The sequence below is a fragment of the Symphalangus syndactylus genome, chromosome 15 (assembly GCF_028878055.3).
Source record: "Symphalangus syndactylus isolate Jambi chromosome 15, NHGRI_mSymSyn1-v2.1_pri, whole genome shotgun sequence".
Classification (NCBI taxonomy): Eukaryota; Metazoa; Chordata; class Mammalia; order Primates; family Hylobatidae; genus Symphalangus; species Symphalangus syndactylus.
Genome location: NC_072437.2, coordinates 61,796,600 through 61,806,011, shown reverse-complemented (window position 1 = coordinate 61,806,011; position 9,412 = coordinate 61,796,600). Strand labels below are relative to the sequence as shown.

At 39.7% G+C, this 9,412-nt stretch overlaps 1 non-coding gene across 1 annotated transcript; it reads left to right on the top strand.

Annotated features, from left to right (window-relative positions):
* Positions 1–1,446: 1,446 nt before the first annotated feature.
* On the top strand, positions 1,447–1,508 carry LOC129464251 (U7 small nuclear RNA). The gene has a single exon (XR_008651490.1). It is a non-coding gene; the product is annotated as a U7 small nuclear RNA (small nuclear RNA).
* Positions 1,509–9,412: the final 7,904 nt, after the last annotated feature.

Sequence of the window (9,412 nt, the reverse complement as noted above, 5' to 3'; positions counted from 1 at the left end):
ATGCCAGAGCTCTGATTGCAGTAACATTCACCATTATTTGTTGATACACATTCTTCCATTTAACCTTAATAATCCTTCAAAGCGGTATGATTACCCCATTAAAAGATGAGAAAACCGAGGATCAAACTGGCTAACTAATTTGTTCAAGATGACAAATTTACCACATTGCAGAACTAAAATTAGAGCCCAGGTCACTCTGATTCAAAAAGCTTATTCATTAATACTGCCCAGCTAGGAATATCTGTCCAGATTCTAGGAATGCACCTTCAATTCTATCATCCCACCTAAATCTGAAAAGGTAGCACATTTCATGATTCTTCCAGCAGGGCAAGGCAAGGCTAATTTTAGAAGTCTAATGAGAAAGGATTAAGGTACTTCCTGTTAGACAGTCAACATGAGTGGCTCTCATTAGCAACAATAAAAACCCAGCCTGTACGGTCGGCAAAAGTAGCAGCCTCCGCTTTCTTTTGTGATTCTCAGCTGGGTTGCCCCTTTAAGAAGCTTAGCCCACATAGTCACATTCACAGATCTTCTAAGTCAAAATCTTTTTTAAAAACACCCAGGAGCGATCCCTAACTACCAAGGAGTAAGACATCCTTTCAGGAAAGAACGTTGAAGAGGTTTATCTGAATGTCAGCAAGTTTCACCTAGTCAAGAGAAATCCATCTAGAAAAGAGATTTTATACAATTTGTAAATTTTATTCAATTCAACTTTTATTTACACTTGCTCTATGTAGGAATTGTGCAGAACGCGGCAGAAGAGGGTAAAATGTACAGAATGGGATGTTCTCCACCGGAGGTTCACAGTTCATTGGTAGAGACAGATACACACCCAATATGTACAGTCCAGCAGACAGTACTAAGTTGGAAAATTGATTTCCGACCAAAGTGCAAGAGGAGAACAAGAGAGGGAGACAGTGATTCTAATTGTTGGGCAGGGTAGAGACAAATCTGTGAAGAGCTTGTGGAGAGTATGGGCTCTGTGGGTAAAGGCAAGTAAGACGTGGATGAATACTAGCATCCAAAAAGCACAGAAGCAGAGGTTGTGCAGGTATCTGGAAAAACAATAATGTCCTGGGAAGGCCAGAGAGTAGAGGGACAGGCCCATCTTGTAGACCCACACCACTCAAAGTGAGGTCAAAGCCAGAGCATCCTCGGAAACACCTGGAAACTTGAACATACAAAAAGCCCAGGCGCCACCCTGGACCAAATGCATCAGAATCTGCATTTTTACAAGATCCCCAGGTGACTCATATGTACATGAAGGTTTGAGAAACATTGCTGCAGACAATGGGGAGCCATTGGAGGTCCCTGGGCAAGAGGAGTAATCTGTTCTTAGATGTGCTTGGGAAATGCAACTTTAGGAAGCAGAGTAGAGGGCACACAGAATGACCAAATGAATGAACAGTTATTCAATCAACAAAATGTTTTGAAAATATGAATGTTAAGTGTTACAGCTCTTTTAGAATTGGTCTAGGAGATTTTCTGGTTTGCACTAGAAAAACCATAGAAAGTGAAAATAGAAAATAATATGAATACTCGTCTATTGGAATGATGATTAATAAATGATACCCCTGTACTCATAGCTCCATCATATTTGACTGTTAGGTAATTAGGATATTAATTTTTAAATGCAATTTAGTCATCAGATGGGAGGATAAGGAAGTAAAACCAGGTTGTGGCCAAAAATAACATATTTTTCACTTTAGTTCACTATCTGGAATCTATGTAACCATACTGTTTGATTTTAGAATGTTCAATTTTTTTAATACTCTCTGAAATCTGATGGCCAAGGACCCTATAATCCAAGATAAGATTGATCAGGCAGGCCCAGTGCCCTAATTCCAAAATACTCTCTAGCAATTCATACACCCTCCCCCACTCCCCAAACACCCATTTTGAGATAGCCAGGATAATTTTCTTCATTTCCTGCCCAGACAGCTGTGGAATGTTGTAATTCATTGTTAGGCAGCTGCAGCAATCCTCCTTAGAAAAGGATACATCTTGTCAAGGATACGGTTATTCTCAACTTTTGAGTTTATTTTTTAAACAATGATGTACCCACCAGATGTAGAAATAGTCAAGCCTGAGAAACCCCAAAGGGAGGCTGGGTCTAACACACGCATCCCTGCTTAGAGGTCAGTGGTACAAATACCCTCACCAGGTCGCCTGTAATCTCACTGCCTCAGCAAACAGTCCAACCCACTCCTGTTGGAAAATCCTCTGGACTCCTGAAAATAACGCCTTCCTGGCTGAATAAACCTTAACCCTCTCCTACAAGCCGATAGGCAAATGCAGCACATCTAGAAGATGAAAAGTAGCAGATTTTCATCCTCAATTATCTCCTCCCTCCACATCCATAAAAACAGCCCTGCTATCTTCTGATCTTTACTACAAAACTGGGGAGAGGAGAGCAAAACGAGATTAAAATCTCTCCACACTGTGTCAGCGTGTGTGCATGTAAGAGTGTGTGTGTGTGTAGCTATGTGGGAGGGAGAGACAATCACATAAAAATTGAAAATTACCCCAGATGACAATAAAATAGACGAGACAGAAGACTCCAGGGAGCAGCGATGATTAGAGTGAGTAGGAGTGTCGTGTGAAGGCTAAGAGGTTAGACTATTTATATTACTTGGGAAATGTGGGATATTAGATCAGGGAAGGTCCGTTACTATACTATGTCCTATAATTTAGATATTGCAAATCACAAACTGGACAAATATGAAGGAAGCTTTCCTACTCTTAACATGGCTGCTTCTGCTTTCATAATAACCTCTCATTTGGTACAATTTTAATTTTTTAAGGCACCTTCGAGTTGGCAAAATGGATCCAGAGGTAATTAAATTCCCTCTAGTTTCTTTTGTGAAATTGGTGTTTAATAGATATTTGGGGAGTTTCTCCCAATAAAAATCCCATTTTTCCCCATTTCTATTTCAGAATTTCCAATAATCATTAAATTTTGTTTCACAAGTTCAAGTAAAGCTATTTTATCACTTCATAAAATCAGTCACAAAACAAAACTCTCTTCCAAGGTAGAGAGGAGACAGAGTCTTTGTCCATCAGCACAGCCTGGAGATCTACAGAAAGTAGGCAGCAAAGGTCAACTGGCCTCAATCAACAGACCTCTCTGAGTACCTTTGCATAGCTACTACCTATCATGCACCTTGCTAGGCAGAGGCTACAAGAGGACAAAGAAGGCATAAACTCTATCTCACAGAGTTGATGTATTTACGAGGGAGACAATTAAAGAAAGAATAATCACAATACAGATTTATTAATATAACAGGGGCAGCTACCTACTGAGGGTCAGGAATGGCTTCCTGACCAACTAGGGGAAAATGTCCCTCCAAGAGTTCATTCTTAGAAGTTATTTCTGATGCAGGTTTTGGTAGACCTGGATATGCTTAGTTAGGGTTAACCAGCTTTAAGAGTTTATAGTTTGACTAAGGAATTTAAGTAGAATGATGATGGACACACACAAAACAAGTTATTATGGAACCACATTACCAAATTCAAAGAAGTTTAAAATCTGGCATGAAGATGAACTCGTTGGCCCCCTTAGAAAATCCTTATGTACTAAGTACATTGTAGGCAATCTGTAGTTGGTTTATTGGAGAAGTCTCACTAGTCAGGAACACATCACCATCAAGCAGCTTGGAACAAGCAAAGACTCCAGAGCTGGACTGACTGGGTTTGAAGCCTGGTTCTCCCATTTACTAGATATTTGACTTTCAGCTCAACCTCTCTATATCACAGTTTCCTTATCTGAAAAATGGGGATAATAATCACATCTACCTCATAGGGTTGTTATGAGAAAGAAATAAGTTAATATTTCTATAGTATTTAGAATAGTGCTTGGCCCTTGGTAAGTGCTTTGAACAGGTCGTGTTAAGTAAATGTCAGTGTCAGCAGGCCCTAATTCAATGTCTCTCAAGACAGGGTGGCTGAAGCATTTATTCTAGGTAATACCTACTTTTTCTAAGGATGAGACGACCTTCCTATAGGGGTAAAAAAACATCTGATGTAGCCTCTGTCTCAACCAAAAAGACCTACTCTGACTGTTAGTTAATACTGAGTGTCAACCTGATTGGATTGAAAGATGCAAAGTATTGATCCTGGGTATGTCTGTGAGGGTATTGCCAAAGACGATTAACATTTGAGTCAGTGGGCTGGGAAAGGCAGACCCACCCTTAATCTGGGTGGGCACAATCTAATCAGCTGTCAGTGCAGCTAGAAAGCAGGCAGAAAAATGTGAAAAGAGAGACCGGTTTAGCCTCCCAGTCTACATCTTTCCCTCATGCTGGATGCTTCCTGCCATCAAACATCAGCCTCCAAATTCTTCAGCTTTGGGACTCGGACTGGTTTCCTTGCTCCTAAGCTTGCAGATGACTTATTGTGGGACCTTGTGATTGTGTGAGTTAATACAACTTAATAAACTCCTCTCTCTCTATATATATATATGTGTGTGTGTGTGTGTGTGTGTGTGTGTGTGTGTGTGTGTCCTGTTAGTTCTGTCCCTCTATAGAACCCTGACTAATACACTGACCATATTCAAACAAAAAATAGCTCTAGGGTCCCCTTCCCTCCAGATATGTCATAATGAATGGAATACGTTTTCCCAAAAGACTCTTGGCGTGGTGGTACCTATCATCTCTTCTCCTGAATTAACAATAGATGTTCAAGGAAAAGCAAGAGGCAGTCTCATATTAAAGGAGCAGAGAGCCCAGGATGTGATAACAAATTAGCATTATAACTCTGACATATATCTTTTCATATGTCTCTTTTCATCAATTCAACATCAAATTTAATTACATTGATTGGATTTTTTGTCTTAGATTATAAAATTAGTTTTCATAAATCTTCAGCTTTCCCTATTGTCCACAAAAGTTAGCAAACAACCCTCCTTCTCTAGAACATTAAAAAAAATTTTCACTTAGGCATACACATTACCCCTAGACTGACAGACTTCTACAAAACTAATTTCCCCATCCTCTTATCAGAGGTCTGTACTGGAGCAGCAACCACATGGAAACTATTTGTAAGCTGCACAAGGCAAGTAAATGCCAGGAAGCAAAATTGGCTGCCTTTAAGATTTTACACAGACATTCCAAGTCCCAGAACAATTTCTTTTCCAAACTTTTAATAATCAGTCATTTTCTTAAGCTTTAACAACAACAAAAAGAGAGGACAAAATCTTCCTTAGGAGGACATTAAATCGTATTACCCTACTTTGTCAGGCAGCTTAGTTAAGTGTCCCACTGAGAGGGTCAGGAGCTGCAGCCCCTCCCAGCCTCATTGCAGATAAAAACTCCACTGATAGGCACTTGAGTCACTGACCTGCAAGTTAACACTCCCTGTTTTTCCAGACGGCCATTCTCCCAAGTGCAGGCTGACAATCATGTCAAATGGGGCTAGGACCTGACCACCAGCCCCATTTTCAATTGTGAGTAAAATCAGGATTTGAAGCCAGGTCTCTGAAGACCAGACACAATGACATGAACTTGGTCGCCTAATAAATCACAGCTGAAGTTAGCGTTCAGGAGGCAAGTGCTGTATGATGCTGCTGGCAAGATGAATTCCATTGCAGTTTCACTTGTCCCCCTCTGCCTTGGCTTAAAACTTTCAAAGAAGTTTAATCAGAGTTTCCAGAACTCCATGTTTATCCCTCGTTTAAAAGCAATTTTTTGTTCTTTTAGGAAATCATCTTACAGATGGCCTCAGGGAAAAATTATATATTTTATATTTATTCTGAGGTCTGTGGATTCTCAGAGAAGCAAAGTTTAGAGCAAAAGTCATACATGCATCTAGGAATTCTGAGTGAAGAAAGAACAAAAATTACATACCAAGTCATTTTTGAAAGAACAAGAATTACATATCAAGTCACTTTTGAAGTATTTTTAACATTTTATGTTTTCTATCTAGAAATGCTGAAAATAAACAATAATGTCTGAAAATTATGATTTACCTTCTGAATTCAGCTTCAGTGGAGCAGGTGGTATTTAAGAAACCATCACCCGTAAGAATCAAAACATCACAGAATTATTGATGTTTTACCTCTATGCTCTTAGCAATATTTTAATGGGCTAAATGGTATAAATTCAGCATTTAAACCTGCAAAGTACAAATATTTTTTTTCTGGTTCTTAATGCAAAGATGTATACTCACAAAGAAAAATCAATTTATCAACCTTGTGTGTACATGACATTTTTCATTTCCCCACTTGCTGAGGAGAAACACAATGTATATTGCTGAATGAAGTGACATTTAGAGAATTGTTGATTTTTTTCATTTACCACCTTATTCACATTTTAAATTATTTCAAATATTACAAGAATAAACCTTCTCTGCATATTTAAAATCAAACTAGCAAAATTCCTTGCAAGGAAGCAAAATTGTCATAGACTCAAATCATCCTTTTATGCCTGTTGTCAAAATGATGCATATAATGGCATCAAAAGCCTGAATAGTGGAAAATTTGGGCTGTCTGGGCAATATTTTACAAAATTATTCAGGTTTTCACTTGCCATAAACTGATTTATTTTAACACAGAACTCATGCCTTCAGGACCTAGCCTATTCTTTGTTTCCTGACCATATTATTGTAACTGCAGAACCGGAAGTAGATAACTTACAGTTTCTTATCAAAGAATCGGGTTTACTTCTGGAAAGGAATAGTTGGTAATTGATGGTTACATCTTCTAGATTTAGAGTGTTCTCTTAGTCACACCCCGACAGGTGAAAAGTGGGTTTTTGTGGAAACAGACTGCCTTCGCTACTATTTTGCAGGGTGAGCACTTTCTCCTAAAGCAGCTTCATTATACTGAGTAAACCCATTGCTCAGCTTCCCAACACTCAACCCATTCCAGCCTCAAGTGTTTTATACTGTGGGAAAAATAACATCAGATCCATTTAGCATCAATGCCATCCCCTGGCTGTTATTTAATTTTTTATTTTTATTATTATTATTACTTTTTTTTTGGAGACGGAGTCTTGCTCTGTCGTCCAGGCTGGAGTGCAGTGGCGCGATCTTGGCTCACTGCAAGCTCCGCCTCCTGGGTTCACGCCATTCTCCTGCCTCTGCCTCCCGAGGAGCTGGGACTACAGGCGCCTGCCACCAAGACTGGATAATTTTTTGTATTTTTAGTAGAGACGGGGTTTCACCATGTTAGCCAGGATGGTCTCGATCTCCTGACCTCATGATTCCAAAGTGCTGGGATTACAGGCGTAAGCTACCGCACCGACCAATTTGTTTCTTTAAAAAAGCTCTGTGGTATTGGTCATCGTCTTGCCATTTTCTAGTGGAAGAAACTAAAATCAGAGGTATAGAGGATTAAGTTCACTTAACATTCAGGAATTTGAATCTTAACGGTCTCCATCCAATACCTGGAATCTTGACACTGAGTCTTCCTGCTTCTGTTTCTGGCCACAAGCAAAATGTAGTGGGTAAGCTCTGAAGCCTGGGTTCACATCCCACCTCTGTTCCTTCACAGCTGCAGAACTTTGGTAAAAGTGTTGAACCACTGAGTGAGATGAGTCTAGAGATGTATGTGCCTCATAAGGTGTTTGTGAATATTACGAAGTATGTGGCAAGTACTCCACTGCATCCCATGCTGTAAAGTGTTCAATAAATATTGGCTGCTGCCATTACATTATGCTATTATATTTTCAGGGAAACTTCTAATCATCTTGAGTTTTAGTATCCAATTTCTTACTTAGGGAGATGTCCTTACCCAGTTGGCCTTCATGTATGGAAACTTCTATTAGACTCTGGTAGTGAGTCAAAGCAAGATGGAAAACCTTCACATTAGAGACTTAGTGCAGATAGGTTTCAAACAGTATCATTCAGAACAACGAATACTCAAAGAGATAATGATAGTGGTCTTCGTAATTGTAATAATAATAACAAAATTCCCATACCACTGTGTAAGGATTCACAGGCTAGTAATGGAAAAAAATGCCTTCCACTGAAGGAGTGGCAAATTTTTCTTCAAAGTGCTACTATTCTGGATATAAGCAGAAGCAGCTTTGGGAATTTATTTAAATACAGAGTGCAAGGGAAATCATTAGCTATACAAGGCCCTTCCAGCCTATACCTCCAACGGCCACTAAGAACTTGCCTATACATAAGAGATGTTTCCAAACATCACAGGTGTTGTTCCAAATGGTTATTTTCCCATTTTCACTTGGATTCATGTTGTACAGTAAGAGAGACTGAGATATATTTGAGGCCAGATTCACTAAGCATTTATTGACTGCCTTCTCTGTGGAAGGTATTTTTTGGGCAAAGAACTTGGGACTTTCATGATTTTGAATTATAAATGGCTCCAAGGAAAACCCACAATGATATCTCCAGTGTTTGCTCACTGAAATAGAATTGAATTTGCGAGGTGTGTTAGTCCATTTTGCATTGCTATAAAAATACCTGAGGCTGGGTAATTTATAAAGAAGAAAGATGTTTTTGGTGCATGGTTCTACAGGCAGTACAAGAAGCACAGTGCTGGCATCTGCTTCTGGTGTGACCTCAGGAAGCTTACAGTCCTGGCAGAAGGCACAGGGGGAGCAGATGTGTCACACAGTGAGAGAGGGAGCAAGAGGGAAGGGAGGAGGTGACAAGCTATTTAAACAACCAGCTGTCCCCTAATCTAATAGAGCAAGAACTCACTTGTTACCAGGAGGAGGGCACCAAGCCATTCATGAGGGATCTACCCCCATGACTCAGATACCTCCAGCTAGGCCCACCTCCAACATTGGGGATCATATTTTAACACAAGACCTGGAGGGGACAAACATCCAAACTATATCACAAGGTACGTTGTATCAGTCAACTATTGCCATTTAATATGCCACTCCAAGCCAACATTCACGAATTCTCATACATGTGTCTCTGCTGGCCAGCTTGGAATCAGTTGATCTGGGTGGTGCTAAGCTGGACTTACCTCCATGAAGGCTGGTATAGGGCTAATCCTTGTGTATTTTATGACTTAGAACTGGCTCTTCTTTTGTCAAACAGCAGATGTGCAAGCAGTCAAGGCCAACATCTGAGCACAGTTCAAGCAATTGTGCCAAAATCCAATACAAACTACCTGGCTGAGACTAACATCAAGTAATCAAGCAGCATTCCCCACCGGGGGACGGGCTACAAAGTCCCACAGCAAGAGATGTGGATACCAGGCAGGATAAAGAATTGGAGCCCATAAGTCAATTTTCATATATACTTTCTAGAAAATGGTTAAATCCTCATAACCGTTTTGTGCCTAAAATTAGAGTGTCTATCATTAGGCATGTGCCGATCCCTTAGAAACTTTAGCTAAGTATGTTTCTCTAAGATTCAAAAATTATCACACATAATTTAAGTACTACAAATTTCCTTAATAAAAATATGGCCATTACTTTTATATAACAATGGCTCTTAA